We start from the raw sequence: 18,558 nt of genomic DNA, 5'->3' as shown, positions 1-18,558 counted from the left end.
ACACAGTCTACTCAGTTTCTGTGAACAAGACCATACAGGGCACCTAATCTCATGTGCTCTCAGGACAAGTTCGAATTTTCGGCATTCGCTTTCATTGCCTGGGGTCTTGCACTGGAGATCGGACAAGCGGGGCAGGACAGCAGAATCCGTGTAGCAGCCAGGCCTGGTAAGCCGTAAACTTTAGGCTGCTTAACAGTTAATGGATAGCAGTGCCCTCCTGCTGCAGGCAATCTGGAAAGCATAAAGTCTGACCCTGTTCCAGCCCCTCGCGGCTGTCCCCGGGAAAGATCCCTGTATGCTTTTCCTCTGCAGCCTACAACACGTGGCTGTTAAACGACGGTCATTGTTATGCAAAGGAAAAGTCAAGCATTCACAATAGTAACATTAAAGTAATTCCCCTAATTAGATGCAGCAGTCGCCGAGCGAGATCACCCTGAGGCGGGTCTCCAGGAGAAACAGAGAGCGAATGCTGCGTGAATCCCTGCACAGACCAGGGCCCTATGCTGCCATGCTGGTCGAGGCGATGCTCCCATTATACCTCAGGATGGCCTGGCGCGGAAGAGTGTGCTTCCACGGAGCACCCAACAAGGCACCTCTCCCCAGGAACCTTCTGCGGAGGCTTTTCGAGTACCTCTCAGAGAGCTTCGTAGAACTGTCCCAAGAGGATTTCTGTTCGATCCCTATATGCATTGACCTTCTTTTTATATAGTTTTTATTCCTGTTTTGTTAAAAAATAAATGTTTACATGTTTATAGCACTTACCGACTGATCCTTCCCCTGATTCGGAGTCCGGGTTAACGGCCGGGGAGGGTTGGTAGGGGATCTCTGTGAGGGTGGTGAAGAGATCCTGGCTGTTGGGGAAAGCAGTATTGTAACCGCTGTCGCCTGCCTCGTCCTCCACAAACCCTTCCTCATCTTCCCCATCGGCGAACATCGCCGAGAAACTGCCCCTCGACACTATCCCATCCTCAGAGTCCACGGTCACTGGTGGGACAGTGGTGGCAGACCCACTGAGAATGGCATGTGGTGGTGGCAGACCCACCGAGAATGGCATGTGGTGGTGGCAGACCTCGTAGAAGCGGCATGTCTGGGGCTGGGCTCCGGGGCGTCCATTTGCCGCTTTGATTTTTTGGTAGCCTTGTCTCAGGTCCTTGATTTTCACGCGGCACTGCGTTGCATCCCGGCTGTATCCTCTGAATGCCATGGCTTTGGAGACCTTCTCGTAGGTCTTTGCATTCCGTTTTTTGGAGCGCAGCTCCGAAAGCACAGACTCATCGCCCCACACAGCGATCAGATCCAAGACTTCCCGGTCAGTCCATGCTGGGGCCCTCTTTCTACTCTGAGATTGCATGGACTCCTCTGCTGGAGAGTTCTGCATCGCTGCCAGTGCTGCTGAGCTCGCCACGACGTCCACACAGGAAATGAGATTCAAACTGGCCAGACAGGAAAAGGAATTCAAATTTTCCCGGGGCTTTTCCTGTATGGCTGATCAGAACATCTGAGCTCGGACTGCTGTCCAGAGCGTCAACAGAGTGGTGCAGTGTGGGATAGCTCCCGGAGCTAGTAAGTTCGATTTGCATCCACACCTAGCCTAATTCGACATAGCCATGTCGAATTTAGCGCTACTCCCCTTGTCGGGGTGGAGTACCGAATTCGAACTAAAGAGCCCTCTAGGTCGAATTAAATGGCTTCCTGGTGTGGACGGGTGCACGGTTAATTCGAATTAACGCTGCTAAATTCGAATTAAAGTCCTAGTGTAGAGCAGGCCCAAGAGAGTGAAGGGGTCTGATTAGCCATACCTAGCAATGAGATGATTGAAAGTGTATCCCTGTCCTGTATCACCAGTGCATGTTCTGGCTGCAGCAGAGTGTACAGAGGCTGTTCCATTTCTGTCAGGGTAATTGGCAGTGTTTTGAAAATCATATTTACACTGCATTGAAGGAATTGAAGCTCTTGTGCATTATATACATTTGTGGAAGAATATCATTTCACCTGTACATTGTTTGGGCTAGGTCAGTGGGCCTGATGGCAGTGTTCTGTCACACAGATGACTCCCTCTTGGCCTCCTCTATTCTGTTTAATTGCCAGTCTATTGGTTTCCTATGCTGGCAAGGATTGGGTGTGCTATAAGAAATAAAACTGGATAGGGAATCCATAGCGCTCTGCGAGGCATGTAGAAAATCATCCAGGTAAAATCAGTCTCAGAAAAGGAAATTGCCATTCCGATATTTGGAATCCACATGAAAATACTCCCTTGGTCAAATTCTGTCCAATTTGATTTGAAATAATTTAGTTCATCCCTCAGCTGCCATGTTCACTTGTGTCAATATGAATTAGCCTGTCCTTGTACTATTTTCATCTTCATTGAATTTTGTTCTTGAAATATTTGTGCAATCTTGTTCCTAGAGAAGGGTTGAGAAATGAAGGATCTGAGTAGCACAGATGTTTCCTGGACTGCAGAGGCATATATTTTGCTTGTTATGCCAGAGATGGCTCAGCCAATCGGCCTACAAATGACTTAGTCTATTGACATATTGGATTTCTATCAGCCCATATATGATGAAAGATATCTGAGGCATTTCCTTTACTTTCCAAAAGTACATTTCATGATTCTAATGTTATGTACCCAGCTGAAAGATACACTGCCATTGTGGCCCAATCTTGTAAACACTTACTGCTAGGCATAGGGCTTACTACTGTGGGTCGGCCCAATGAAGTCAGCAGTACATATAGGCAGGATCAAGCCCCTAAGGAGGAAATGTCTCCCTCACTAGCTGGTAAGACAATTTTACTAATATCTAGGAAATGTAAATATGAAGAGTGCTAATAACATGGGACATTTTAATGAGTCAGCTCTTAGTAAAGAAAATGTCTTGCATCAGATAGTGTTGGAGAGGAGAAATGACTGCATTTCAAAACCTGATACCCATGTGTACTATGATAATACCACAAATCTGCAAGCCTGATTGCTATTTAAATTGTGTCCATTCTGATGAGAGGGTCCAGTGGTCCTGCAGTGATTGTATTACATGACATACTTATAATATGAGTGTTAAGGGGATTAAAACAAGCACACGGGCATGCTGTTTTGTAAAAATATTAAAAAGTCATATATTTGCATATTATGCAGCTGGTTGCAAAGCCATCAATCATCATATTATCTGTACGGTGAGGATGATAAATGGGTTTCATTCTAATGAGAGAATCTAATCACATGCAGAAATGAAGAGGGCACACAGTACAAATGCTTCAGCTCCAGCAGCTATACGTTATCATTAATAATATACAGCGCTGTGTGCCTTTAAAATCTCTGCTTCACTGTTCATTTGTTCACATGCCTTTCTACATTCATAGCTTTGGGAAAAGGTCAGGTCACTAATTTCTCATCCGTAGCATAATGGCAGCTCAAAAATAGGAAAAAGTTAAAAAGGTAGAATATATGAAGCCTGTCAGAAAATACGTGTATTAATATTTGGGGGTGGATTATAGCTGCAGTCACAAAACATATTGTAAGTTATTATGCATTACTTGCCTAGAGGCCCAGACAGGGATCACGGCTCGATACTATTAGGTACTGTAGACACATGGAATAAAAAGAGAGACCTGTCTGAAAGATCTTAAATTTAAATATCTCATGAGAGACAATAGGTAGAAACCACACCCAACCAAGAGAGAGGAGGAAGAGAACATAGCAGTGAAATAATTGTTGTTAGTATATAAGCAGCGTCACGAGCAAGCAAGCAAACTATAAAAACCGTGGATAACATCATAAAAATGTACTTTGCTCTTTTATTTTTTCGATGGTAGCTGAGTTGTAGTAATTTGTGATCAGGGATCAGCAAGCTTTGGCACGCGGCCCATCAGGGTAAGCACCCTGGTGGGCCGGTTTGTTTACCTGCCACGTCTGCAGGTTCGGCCGATCGCTGCTCCCACTGGCCGCGGTTCGCCGTCCCAGGCCAATGGGGGCTGCGGGAGGCAGCGGCCAGCACATCGCTCAGCCCACGCCACTTCCCGCAGCCCCCATCGCCCTGGGACAGTGAACCACGGCCAGTGGGAGCCGCGATTGGCTGAACCTGCGGACGCAGCAGGTAAAAAAACCAGCCCGGCCCACCAGGGTGCTTACCCTGGTGGGCCACATGCCAAAGCTTGCCGATCCCTGTTATATAACTTAGTACAGTATTACTTGTACCTAGGTATGTTTTGTTCAAATAAAATACATGTTAGCAATACAAGGCCATACTAGAGAATCTACTATTAAATCTTTACTTACAGCTGAAAAGGAGCCACTAGTTTTCTGCGCAGGAAGAATGTGTGTTTCAGCATAGACTGGATTCTGCAGCATTGGGTTTGTGAATTCAATCAAATGTCTATGCTTCAGAATGTTCTAACTGGGGAAATTCTTGCTGCCCATAGTTGAGGCCATTAGGAGCTATGCCTGGGAAAAGACTGCAGGGTTTGGTTATTGATTGACCAGTGCGAGGTGACTATTTGCTGAACAAACACAGAGGAAGATGTCATCTCTGCTCTGAATGTTTTAAAATCTAAAATCAGATACAGATAGAATAATTCAGGCACTGGAAGCTTGAGAGGAAGATACAGTCTTGATCCAGTGCTGAGTTTTGTTTTGTCTTATAAATTACCCTATGTTTAGTGGAATGGGTTCAAAAACCCTATTGGATGTATATGTTAATGTTGAGAGGGGAGGCAGTTTCAAGCAGAGAAGAAGTGAACCTGGGAGGGGAGAAAAGTATAAAGAAGATGTGTGGCATGTAGGGAGCTGGAAGGGAAGTAGTCTTTGTTACGGTCTCATCTGTGCAAATGTATCTCCCTCAGCTTTGGACGTTGTACTTGGCCACAGCAGACCACGCCATGATCTGGGATCACCACAAAGGGCATAAACTGGGTTGCCCTCTCTCCTCCCTATAAACAACACCTGGATAAAATACCTGGATACAGTACCTGGACCCACTGGCCAATTGCTCCCAAAGGCATAAAGGGGAGGGAAGGTTAGTGCCTAGGCTCCACACAACCTCCCCAGGACCCAGCACCTATACCCAGAGGTCCACCCCCCTCACTGGAATAACAGCCTTCTCCTGTTGCCAGCTATTATGCGCAAGTGGTAGCAGTCTGTGCAGCAGTGATGAAGGTTCAGGTTTCATATTCCATTGATGATGATGCATGTTAAAGGATTTGTTACAGTTGCACATAATGGAATTTGTTTTTTCCCTTGTTCTCTAAAACAAAAAAAGTCCAAAAATAAAACTAGGAAATTACATCTAATAAAATTGTTAAAAGGGGGGTTGCAAAGTCAAGCACTTAAAAGTTGGGAAATTCCAGAAATAAGGTTGCCTGTACAACATAAGGTGTTTCTCACTGAGTTTTGTTTCTAATAATTATTTTATCAAGGAGGCAGGATTTGTTCCCCCATTTAGTTGAATTGGACGCAGGGCCCAACCACATCCCCTGCAGAAGAGCAGCGATCTCAGGGCGGTGTATGGAGGGGGTGGGTGAAGCTTCTCACATCACTGTGCCTTGTATTGGGAGTGCTATATGTTTATGTATATAGAGGTGTGGGAGCCATTAACAGGAAACTGAAGTAAGGGCATTGCTAGCTAGCTGCTCTTCAGTAGAATTTTAAGAAAACTTACTATGACAAATTTTCAGTCCTGGCAGTTGGTTTATAATTTCAAGGGCCCTAGTTAAATGGCAATTTAGATTCGTAGTATCATCAGTGATTCACTATTTGAACTTTGTAGATTTACCGGCGCCTTACAGAATTTTCAAAGGTTGAGTTGTATTCTGTATGGGTTTTTATACCACACTCCTAACTCTAGCATCTGAATAAAATGGTAGTTAATCCACCAACCTTCTTTAGATTTTTTTTAAGTCATTGATTCTCCTAGAAGACAATAGAATGTTACAAATGTGAAGTTTCTAGACCAAGGCATTTTTGAGTGATGACATTGGGGGAGGGGGAAAGACCTTTCCAAAAACAAATAAAGAACTCTAATTTTTCATACTCTCATCTCCAAGACACCTTGTCTGACTAGCCAACAACTTTGCTGAGGGAGGGAATAAAAAGGGCAAAATATTATCTGGCCAGAAAACATGCAACAAAAATTTTGGGTGAAAACTTTTTTTAGGAGGTTGGATGTATGTTTTCCAGGGGTGAGGGGCAGTGACATACGTACTATATTAACTATAGTGCCACTACTGTAGCTTCCCATAATAAACTCTGCAGACTATGTAGAAAGTTTCAGAATAAGGGAGTTGGATCCACATATGGCTAAAAGGGATATCTATAGTGAGGAGACATCCCATTCATCCATGTCTTGCTGATATATTTCTTCCCTCTTCTGTTGTAACATTACAGCCATGAAATATTTATTAGTACATTGATGTATTGCCGATGTGTTACTTTCAATAAACATAAGATGCTGCAGCATAGCCACAGTATTTTTTCCCACCAGAAAGATCAGCAGTGTTTTGTCCAAAATATGCGCACTTATCTCTGATTTTCATACTTCGAAATAGAATTTTGTATCCTATTTATTTAAGGCCCATTGTTTCAAGGTTTTCATTAGATAATGCAAGTTTAAGAATTAAAGTGTTAACTGTCTGCAAGTGTAGAAATTTTATAGTAGGATATAGTTGGTGGCTAACTGTGATATGATGCTTGTTTTAGAAGAACATACATTTTCAGATATGGGTATTTTTACGAGGGTCAAGCAGGAGATTGAGACAGCACACTATAAAGGGGAAAGCACAACTATACAGCTTTCTTAATTTATGAAGCAAACATGATGGAGCCTATTGATTGCAATAGAATGCATGTTAAAATAGCATGGCATCTCAGCACTGAGAAGTTTATTTGATCTATTATTTTTCACATTTAAAAGCAGAGATTGTTTTTGCTGATGCAAGTCTTATGGGGAAGACAGGTGTATAATGGTGTACTTTGTCTCCAAGGGAGATGGGGGAAGGAAAAAAACCTGCCCTGCCCTTTAAACACTTCTTGTTTGCAGAGCAGGAGATAGAATCTGGCCTGTGTTGTCTGACTCATGGAACTGATGTGGAACTGTGTGATAAAACCAAGAGTGAGATAAGGAGGTTGGGGGAGGGGGAAAAGAGTCCTAAAAATAAGTGAAAAATATGCTGGTGTGGGAGGAGAAATCAAAGATGATACTTTTGGGGGGGGGGGACGAGCCTCTTTAATCTAGGCTAATAATAAAGATATTGTGTCACCCAACAGTAGCTCTGTGGGCATACCCTAGCATCACAATAGCATGGGCTGAATGGTCCTTGAATTTTTGAACTTAGTAGTTCCACCATTGACTTATAAAATAATATTTTTTTAAAAGTTTCCTTCATGTCATGTACGTGCACTATTTGGGACTGAGGTGAGACATCCTCTGTGAGATGTAGGCACACTTAAAATAGTTTGTCTCATTCAAAGTTTAATAACCCTGGCTATTTAGAGTTCTCATCCTGCTCCCATTGAAATTACTGAGAATTTTTGAACGGTACCCACTCAGCATGTGCATACATGCTCTGCCTGCAATACTAACCCAAAATAGTCTTCTCTGGGCTGGATGGTACCTTTTCAAAATCTGCACAGTTTACTAGTGGCATTAGGCCATAACAGGAATTCTGCTTTAAAACAAAAAAAAATGGCAGGATTTGGCCACTTGATCATAACCATTTGGCTTTGGTTAGCTATTTTACCTGTTAGTTACACAACAGGGAAATTTTTTCATTTTAAAAATCTAGGAAATTAAATGCCAAAAATACAATAATGCAATGTAGTGTAGACATTGCACAATGAATGCTCAAAACTCCTTATATCTAATATTAAGGCAAAATAGATAAGTTTTATTCTGCTTCTTTGGGAGTATGCTTTAGGATGCAGACTTTCAATCTGTGCTCATGGTCCTTTTGGTGTGGCTGCATGTCTAAGCTTGTAGGAAACCATTGTATTATATAATAGTGTCTTGTGTTTGAGAAATGCAATGTACTTGCATAATATGCATGTGTAGGTAGACTAACTGGGATTATAGGCATTTTAAAAAAGACATAGCCGGACTGCTAAGGTTCACATTCAGCCTTAACTCTCAGTATGAAATCCTGACTTCATATGAATGTAGTTTTTACATTTAATATTGAAGTACACATTCTGCTTTTCTGTCTATTTACAGTTTATGGCTTTATAAGTTAGCAGCCAAAACCAATCTGTCAATGGGAGTATAGTTTGAAAGTGAAGATAACACTGTCACCAAACCACACATCTCCAGGCCTGTCATAGATATCCATTTAATCAAGGGACTGTGACACCAATAGGGCTTCCAGGTCACACTGAAGAATTAACTATATGGCATTATTGGTTGCTCCTGTATCCTTTTTATATGAATGTTCCCAGCCTATTTGACTCCAAATCCAAAACTTTGGACTGAAACTGATATGCAGTTCATTGAAATGTGAGCCAGCTAAATCATTAAACTAGTCTTTCAAATAGAACGAACCCTCTCTGGCTTGGAAAAGTCAGCCTTCATGCACACTTCTTTTTATTGCCCTTGTTGTTTACAGATGGAGGACAGTTGTATGACTAGAATATTGAGTGTCATCTTTATATCATCAGCTTCTTGTATGCTGGTAAGTTTAGCAACGGGAAAGAAGTTGTGAATATTTGATCAGCCTCTGTGTGTTTGAAAAGCGCTCGACTAAAATGAATACAAACAAAGAACATGGTTTAGGAAGAACAAAATAATTGAAATAATGTTCACTTACAACTTCACAGTGATTTGGAGGGTAAATAAATAACAAGACAGTTTTAATTTTCTTCCAGTGTCAAAGCCAGTCAAATGCAGTTATGTTGTGCTCAAGGCAATAACGTATTGATGATGAGGTTGTGTTAACTAGTATTTGAAACAAAACTCACAATCTGTAACTACATTTTTCCTAATTATTCTTGTAGATTCCAGAGTCCAGTGTATCAAGGATGTCATTATTTTGTCAGTGATTTGGCTTTGAAGTTCAGGTGCCTTTTCGGATGAGCAATTTTTTTCAAAATAAGAACCATCCTCCAAACTTGGCTTCCCCATTTAACTAAATTAAGTCAATCCTAAAATGTGCTGAGTATCTACAAGTCTGACTGAAATCAATGGGAATTGGGAGATGGCAATATGTGTCACTTTAAAGATTTGGATAATTCTGTTCTAGAGGCTCTTATATTGCCTTCAGGACTGCTGTATCTCACCGCCTTCCAGGAGTATGTTAAGTGATGTGACTAATAGAACAAGCCATGCATAATAGATTTCTCTCATCATCTCCCCAGAGACAGAATTGTGTGTGCAGTAGAAAGTTCTTGGGCAGGAGGCGGGAGTGGAGTTGTTTAATTGTATACATGTTGCTGTGGGTTTATGTTATAGAAGGCAAGGGTGTAGTGGAAAGTGGTGAAGTTTGTGACAGGCCTTAATTCCTGTGGGAGTTCATTCCTCTGTCTTGGATTGGCCCCTGAGAAAGCTCTGTTTCTTGTGCAGGCAAACTTTACTCTTCTGGTTGAACGTTCCATTGTGCCTGAAAAGAGCAGAGTAATCAACTGTGAATCTGGCATTTTAGGCAATCTTTTATAAATCCTGGGCCCATTCCATTGTGGCCTTGAAGATAAAGACTGAGACCATTCCTTCTATGTTGCCCAATAAGAAGAACCCTACTGTGGTACCTCCATACAACACTTGGTTTCTTCTGTACCTCCTCACAACTCCAATATGTCACTGTATCTTTGAGGAACTGATCGTGGGGTCCATTAAGTCTGATATTTTCACTGCTACCTACTACATTCCAAACATGTTTTCTGTGGCACACATTGCTCTTTAGGGCTTCTTACGGGTGCCCCAGAGTACAGGAAATGTGGATATAGAATTACCTAGGGCCCAGCAGAACTGTTGCAAGACATGCTGCTATTCAACTTGCAATTGCTGAAATCTGTGTTGACTTTAGAGAGGTTGTAGAGAAAGGGGGAAGATTTGGGGGCTTATTTTGAGGGTTGCAGACCAGGAAAGGAGCTGTGGGACCCAAATGACATTTCCAGAAGAGTTGAGGGTTGTAGTGGAATGGAATAGAGCCAGGTGACTATGTGTTCAGGAGTTTGAGAGGGTAGTCTTAAAAGTTTTGAAAAAGCACTGATATTCAAACTCTTTTGAAATAATTAACATCATATCTAATATTTAAAGACACAAAATTGGGTTTGGTTTGAAACGTGCTTCAATAGGTTTCTCACTCCATAAGATTCAGAATTACGGTATACTCCCCCACAAATGCAATGTGATTGGTGCCTTCTACTATGAGTAGTTTAGGAGTGAAAAATTCAAGCTGTTTTCCAGTTTTATCTTTTAGTGGTAACTGCTAAATAGCTTGATGTGTTCTGTAGATTCTGAATCAAGTAACTGCATGGAACAATGTATAAGGCAAATTTCCTTTATTCCATATGTACCATGCCGCAAGGAAGGTTCATTTTTCAGTTGTATCTAGTGTTAACATTTCTTATTGGCCATCCAAGGATTGGCATTTGTCATAGCTGCAAAAAGGTTATGGTAGTTGGCCCAGAGAAATTAGCATCCTTTCAGAAGAGCTATGTTGATGCTTTCTATTAAGCAATCTCAATAATACTCTCTCACATTTTATGTCCACTCTCTTCTCCTCAAGGATAACAGATAACAATGGTGAAGTTTAATGAATTAGAACAGGGATCAGCAATTTTTGGCCTGCGGCCTGCCAGAGTAAGCACCCTGGCGGGCCTGGCCCGTTTGTTTACCTGCTGCATTCACAAGTTCAGCCAATCGCGGCTCCCACTGGCCGCGGTTCGCCATCCCAGCCAATGGGGGCGGTGGGAAGCGGCGTGGGCTGAGGAATGTGCTGGCCGCCACTTCCCGCTGCCCCCATTGGCCTGGAGCGGCAAACTGTGGCCAGTGGGAGCTGCGATCGGCCGAGCCTGCGGGCGTGACAGTTAAACAAACTGTCCAGGCCCGTTAGGATGCTTACCCTGGCAGGCCGCATGACAAAGGTTGCCGATCCCTGAATTAGAATATTGGCAATATGCTTAACCCAGCTAATGGTGCCAAAAATAGAAACACAGCCTGATAAATTCATAACAGGATATTTTAGCTAACTCACTCTGATGAAACACTTTGTCACTTTATATCAGGATGTCCTCTTTCATTATTAATTATTATTATTAATGTACGCTTCAATTATGACTTACAGCCATGGCCTTGCATTTCAGGCAGTGCAGAGTCACACCAACTCAACAGGAGTTCTGGGAGGAATTGTGTCTGAGAAAGCTCCCTGGCACATGGGGGTATGCTGACCCTTTTTAGAAGGGTCAGCATATTTCACTGTCCTCTGTGACCAGCCATCTCTTCCCCAAACCTACGTGCCCCTTTGGACTAGCTAGTATTCTTAGTATCATGCAGTTCTTACACTCAGGTAGTGCAAAGACTAATTGTGCCAAGCATTAGTGTCTTGTAAGAGGTTCCCTTTGCCCCTGATCCATTGTGAACCCCTGTATAGGGGCTGGATGCAAAACCTCACAAGCTAGTTGAGGGACACTGTATGTTCACACACAAACAAGTTCAAATATGTATAATGAAAACAATGAGTAACAATTCACAGAATATACTTTGCCAGCACTGTAATATATTGACAGCTGGGAAATATAGTCTAGTGTGATAAAGTTCACAGGCAGCTAATATGCAGAACCAACACGTTACATAATACTGTGAGATGCAGTGGCATAGCTTAGTTTCTTTGTATCAGTACAAAATAGCACATAGCTCTTTTTAAAACCAATGCAATGCCTTTGGTGCTTATAATCAGAGGGAGGTTTAAAAATTGTGATTAACATTGTCTTGGAGACTGGAGGAGCTGTGACATTTCTCATGCATGTGTTTAATATCTAGAAGAAAACAGATTTACAAGACTGGCATATAGATACCATGGTGATAGGGACCTTATAAATCCGTGAATGAATACAGTGAGATTTACTGATTCTGTACCAATAACGTGCCCTTGTGTATATCAGCATGTACATGTGTGCGTGCAGTCTGTGGATGTACCTGGTATTGCATAGTGATTATATAAACACACACACGGTGGGAATAAAATCCATTTGATATAATGTGCTGTCTTACCAATGTCATAGAAAGTACTGATAGACCCAATAACTGATTCCAATTGGAGAAAGTAAGGAAATATGTTTGTGATCATTTTAACTCCCTAAGCAAAGAATTAGCAGTGCAATTCACATTAACCAGAGGGGGGTATGCAAAGCATCAAGCTGTATATATACCTTTTTCAATTATAAGAATTTATTATTTCAGATTTTTGTAAGGATCCTGTTGAGATGATGTACAATTGAAACAATGGGCATGTTTCCATTGACTTGAGTAGGAGCAGGATCAACTCTAAATTAGTGGTCTGTCAGCATAGCCATGAGAGGGATCAAACAGCCCCTTCAAAATGATGTAATAACTCTCATTACAGGTGCTTAAATGCTGCACATTAGAAGCGCCAACGTACATGGGTGACAGGCAGGCAGCTATTAATTTGTATTCATCAATCATTTGTACTAATGATTGTTCCTGTCCCAAGTACTTTCCCACTGAAATGTCAATATATATGTATATCACCAAATGTCCCTGGAGCATGCTGTTTCCTTCCTCCTTTCTATCTAAGGAACTTGTATGGCATCCATTACTTAAATATCTGAGTGCCTCACAATCTATAATGTATTTAGCATCAGAACACTCCTGTAAGATAGGGAAATACTATTATCCTCATTTTACAGATGGGGAAACTGAGAGATTAGGTTACTTGCCCAAGATTGTACAAGAAATCTCTGGTGGAACAGGGACTCTGAAGCCTAAGTTACTGTCCTAAGCACGGCACCAAGCTTCCTCTGTCCAAGAGAAGCGTGGTTTCTCCCAGATCAGCCTGGAGGGCAGGGGCCTGCTTTGGCTATACCTGAGGTGGACAAACTATGGCCCATGGGCCACATCCAACCCAAGGGACTGTCCTGCCCTGCCCCTGAGCTCCTGGCCTGGGAGGCTAGCCCCCAGCCTCTCCTCTGCTGTTCCCCCTCCCCCGCAGACTCAGCTCACTCTCTCCGCCGCCGGTGCAATGCTCTAGGCGGTGGGGCTGTGAGCTCCTGGGGCAGCGCAGCTGCAGAGCCTGGCCTGACCCGGTGTTCTGTGCTGCACAGTGGCGGCGGTGGCGCGGCTGTAGCACCGCCAGCCACCAGTGCTCCAGGCAGCACAGTAAGGGGGCAGGGAGCAGGGGGGCTTGGATAAAGGGCAGGGGAGTTCAGGGTGGTGGTCGGGGGCAGGGGTGTGGATGGTGCTTGTGGGGGAAACAGGGTTGAACAGGGGCAGGGATCCTGGTGGGGGGCAGTCAGGAAGGAGGGAGGGTTGGATGAGGCGGCAGGGGATAGGGAGTAGGGGTGGTTGGATGGGGCAGGGGTCCTGGGGAGTCCATCAGGAATGAGAGGAGGGGTTGGATTGGGTGGCGGGGGTCCAGGGGCGGTCAGGGGACAGGGAACAGGGGTGTGTGGATGGGGTAGGGGTGCCAGAGGAGCCGTCAGGAAATAGGTGGGGTTAGATGGGGCAGGAGTCCTGGGGTGGAGAGAAGATAGGAAGTGGGGGCCGGGCTATGACCCCCTCCCCTAACTGGCCCTCCATACAATCTACGAAACCCGATGTGGCCCTCAGGCCAAAAAGTTTGCCCACCCTGGGCTATGCTGTCCTTTGGATGGAATATCCTGCTCCCTGAGTGTAGCTGAACTGCTCTTTGGGAGGGACCCTGGCCAAGCACTCTTCTTGCTCTGCATACAGAGTGGCAGGATTGCAGTTGTGACAGGTCTCTGCATGGGCCCTGTGTGGAGAAGAAAGTTCCTTGCATACCTTTACACCATCGTGTCCATTCTCATAAAGAGAAACAAGGTGGGTGGTAAGGTAATATTTCTTTTATTGGACCAACTTCTGCTGGTGAGAGAGACAATCTACTCGTCTTGTCTCTCTAATATCCTGGGACCAACACAGCTACAACAACACTGCATACAGTCTCATAGGTCAGTCACAATCTGGTTATTGGTAAATTATATTAAATGAAACATAGGGAAGATTGACTTTGGATACAGCACTTGTCTGCTCTCACTGACATTTTTCATAACTCTTGGCTTTACTAGTCAAGCTTGACTAGTGTTACCCTTGTTGCCAAGAAGACTAACTGCGTATTGGGCTGTGTTAGTAGAAGCATTGCCAGCAGATAGAGGGAAGTGATTATTCCCCTCTATTCAGCACTGGTGAGGCCATATCTGGAGTATTGCGTCCAGTTTTGGGACCCCCACTACAGAAAGGATGTGGACAAATTGGAGAGAGTCCAGCGGAGGGCAACAAAAATGATTAGGGGGCTTGGTCACATGACTTATGAGGCTAGGCTGAGGGAACTGGACTTATTTAGTCTGCAGAAGAGAACAGTGAGGGGAGATTTGATAGCAGCCTTCAACTACCTGAAGGGGGTTCCAAAGAGGATGGATCTAGGCTGTTCTCAATGGTGGCAGATGGCAGAACAAGGAGTAATGGTCTCAAGTTTCAGTGGGGGAGGTCTAGATTGGATATTAGGAAACACTATTTCACTAGGAGGGTGGTGAAGCACTGGAAGAATCTGTGTCTTTAAAGGTTTTTAAGGCCCAGCTTGACAAAGCCCTGGCTGGGATGATTTAGTTGGTGTCGGTCCTGCTTTGAGCAGGGGGTTGGACTAGATGACCTCCTGAGGTCTCATCCAACCCTAATCTTCTATGATTCTATGAGTTACATCAACTGGTAGGAGGCAAGGGAGTGGGTAGGATGATTAAAAAGGAGTGGTTTTGTAAAGTGGAAGGTGGTGGGGCAGAGATAGAGGTGAAGATGCTGAAGAGAATAATGTACACTCATTTCATCCCCTCAGCAAAGAGAACTAGACAGGTATCTTACTACACCAGATTTTAATCATTCTGCCCAATGATCCTGACCTCCTTTGAAAAGTTCTTTGAGATCTACTGATACCAAGTGTTATATAGGAGCTGGGTGGTATTATTTATGAAGACGTAGATACAACTGAGTATATGAATTCTACTAGCTTGCATATGTTAATATTGTGTCGGACTCATAATAGAAGATGTGGCTGGGAGCCCTGGGCAGAATTTGGTAGGTAACACTTAAGAGTCATGTGAGTGTATCTCATATACGCCAGTGGGAGATCTGCCAGGGACCTATGACAACAGTCAATATTGATCTTTAAACCTTCTGCAGTGGTGTGACCAGACTTTATTCACGAGACACCATTAAATGGTTGGACTTTCCCCAGAGCAAATAAATCTTCGTTATTTGAAGAAAACCATTTTTGTATTGACTTAGCAGTAATGTTCAGTAGACGTTAGAAATAAGGCTCATTTAGACCCCAGAAAGAAAGTTGTTTCCTGAGACCATAAGAACATTCAAAAAATGAAGCTGTTCCTTTGTTCCTCTCTCTCTTGTCATGTGCTGCTTGAAAGAATTATAGATTTTTGCAGAGCTATTCTCCCCCACCCTCCATCAGTCACCACCTTCAAAGGTTCTCAGCAGTCTGCAGTGTTGTAGAGTTTAGTGATTTGCAGGTCATTCTCGGGTTGGAATTTAATTATTACCTTGCAAATCTTTGCCAATTTCTTTTGAGAATTCTTAGTGACATACAGAGACTTGTCTGTTTCCTATGGTGGTTTATGACACCATTTGACCTAATTATTTCTAAAGCCATATGGCCTAATTTAAAGACTCTAGATTAGCTCTATATTTAGATTTCTATTAGCTTCAAAACGTCAATTCCCCCCTACGATAAATACAAATGCTAATGTAGTAATGGGTCACGCTGCCTCCTCCAGTGTGAGTGTGAGACTTCAGTGAACCCTAAAGGTGACGTTTTTTCTGAACCATGTGAAATTGCATCATTGGGCCCCATTAACTGTGACTATGTTCTGGGGATTTCTTCAGAGGATGCAAAGTATTTCAGTGGGAGCCATCTGAATCAGTCTGGTTCTTTTCTGTCTGAGCTGTTCAACATATGGGATGTGCCCCCCCCCTTCCATTTTTGGTTTCTCTGTATTACATGCTGTTGCGTCTTTCTGTCTGATTTAGATATTTTTTCTATATTATTGCTATGAAGTTTCGCTTTAGCCCCTATATAGTGAATTTGAACTTTGATTTTGCATTATATGGAGTAAATAGGCAAATACTGCATGGTTTCTAACACAAAGTGACCAAACCCAGCAATCAAAGTGAAAGATGTTCTGGATTCTGCCATTTCATTGTGTTCAGCTGAGTTTAAAAACAAAATATCAGCCGTTACTTGGTATTTCCTTGGTTTCATAAGTTAACATCAAGATTACGATGCAATTTAATGGTATTTAATATTTGCTATTTAACTTTCTTAACTTCCACAAAATCTTTATTTATTAATTATTGGTAATATTTATTACATAGGGATGGAGGCAGCTTTCTTTAGAGTCTCTCAAAACCCTGGGTTAAATCAGTAGATCAGAAGTTTATTTTTAAAAAGTCGCACTCAAACATATGCATCATTGTAATGAAGGAAGAGCTTCCCCATCACATCACCATGGCCCTGATTCCACCACTCTTGCTCACACTAAATTCCATGATCAGGTCTGTTGATTTCAGCAGGACTGCTCACAAATGTTTGGTTATGAGCCGGCCTCTGCACTGCTTCAAAATACATGGAGAGAGCAGCTGCCACCAGGTTGCTGCTAATCTACCTGTGCAAGTGGGTGAAGAGGGGCAGGGAAGTGGATGGACCCCATCTCCAACCACTGACCAGTGCAACTGAGTCATTGTGGAGAAGTTAATAAGCTACATCAGGAAAAAGGGCTTGTACAGCCTACTTCCCACAACTACACACCGCCCCATTACTTGGGATATACTGCATGGTGCTAATCCAGCCCAAAGTAATGGACTAAGATAGTGATGGAATCTGGCCCTCTTCAATTTTATATATATAAACACAAACATACATGCTAGGATTGTGTCACTGGCCAAATGAAACAAGGTCCTACACTCCACTCAATGGCATGCCTCTGTTTGGAAGTCATGTGGTCATTTTTGAACATCTCGTCTGATCAATTTCAAATATTCAGGGAATGTTTAGGCCTCATTTACCAGAACCCTATTGATTTGTGGTGAAAATCAGTAAACTAGAAAGGGAAAATGTGAGGGTGGGTACGCATAGCGTGACCAGACAGCAAATGTGAAAAATCGGGACAGGGGTGGGGGGTAATAGAAGCCTATGTAAGAAAAAGACCAAAAAATCGGGATTGTCTCTATAAAATCGGGACATCTGGTCACCCTAGGTACGCAGAACATCTTGCATCTGGTTAGCAGACCCAGCAGCTTCCAGAACCTCTGTAACTGTCTAGAGATCAAAGAAACAGTTAACGGAAGCCAACAACATCTTCTAGCATAACAGCCCACCCCTCAGCTCTGCCCATCCTCCCAATACAATGTTTAGTGTTGACACCCTGGGTGACAGAAAGAAAAACAAATACAACTAGTGAGGGTACGAAGGGAATTAGGCAGGTGCACAGAAACCCGGGCACAGGGAGGCCTAATGGGGGACCCTGGCATTGGGGGAAGGGTAGAATGGAGGAGAACCCTGAGCCTCTGGGGTGTGTTGGAGAGGGGAATGGGGTTGCCTACAGAGTCCCTAACATGGAGAGAAGGAGCAGTGGGGGTAACAGGATGGCACACAGAGTCCCTGCATCGCGGGGAGAATGGAGGACACTGGTGTATTGTGGCTCCCAGAGGACTTGGCTTGAGGGATGAGGTTGGGGGGGTTGCAAGAAGCCCCTGAAGTAGAAGGGGATGAGAGAGAGACACAGGGATATCGGGGTGGGGGTGACGGTGGGGGGGAAGGAATGCAAGGAGGCATTGGGGTGTGCCATGTGCTCAGCCAACAGAAGCAACAGAGCGTGTGACTCTCTAGTATAAATGAGAGCAGAATTTGACAGAGTACACAAGCACATCCTAACTAGGAAAGATGAATATAAACAGTGGGCTTTGTGGCATGGTAAGCCTTTATCCTGCAACTTCTTGTGTGCGGGCAGATTGCTGCACCCACACAATGTTTCATGGCTTCATGCTGGCGCAACTGTCCACACACGGGCAAGAAGTTTTCAGGAACAGAGCTTCAATTTGACTTTACAAACCTTTTCCTCTAAAGTTTAAACCCAGGCTTCACCCACATCCCCAATGGAGAGTCAATGAAAAACAGATTATTTTTTCAGCTGCAGGGAAACCAGTGATCTGTGTTAGCAATTGGAAAACACAACTCAAATCTAGTTTGGCACAAGTGAGGTGCACTGTCATGTATAGTCTGTTTATTTTCCCATTTAACTCTTTTTCTATCTCCCATTTTCTCCCCCCCCCCTTTTTATTGTCTGTCTGCCCTTTTCTCTTTCTACCCTTTCTTGCCTCGATTTTA

General features: G+C 43.4%; 1 protein-coding gene and 1 long non-coding RNA gene across 2 annotated transcripts in view; one reads left to right on the top strand and one right to left on the bottom strand.

Moving 5' to 3' along the window:
• The window catches only part of LOC123365128, a 35,439-nt gene extending 31,074 nt beyond the window's left edge, over positions 1 to 4,365 (bottom strand). Inside the window, exon 1 of the long non-coding RNA XR_006577439.1 lies at positions 4,271 to 4,365. This is a non-coding gene — a long non-coding RNA (uncharacterized LOC123365128). The remainder of the gene's footprint in view (positions 1 to 4,270) is intronic.
• RALYL (RALY RNA binding protein like) overlaps positions 1 to 18,558 on the top strand; it is a 358,668-nt gene that overhangs the window by 120,382 nt on the left and 219,728 nt on the right. The window lies entirely within an intron of this gene.

This window comes from Mauremys mutica, chromosome 2 (assembly GCF_020497125.1).
Source record: "Mauremys mutica isolate MM-2020 ecotype Southern chromosome 2, ASM2049712v1, whole genome shotgun sequence".
Taxonomy (NCBI): domain Eukaryota; kingdom Metazoa; phylum Chordata; order Testudines; family Geoemydidae; genus Mauremys; species Mauremys mutica.
This window is presented reverse-complemented; position numbering and strand designations above follow the sequence as displayed.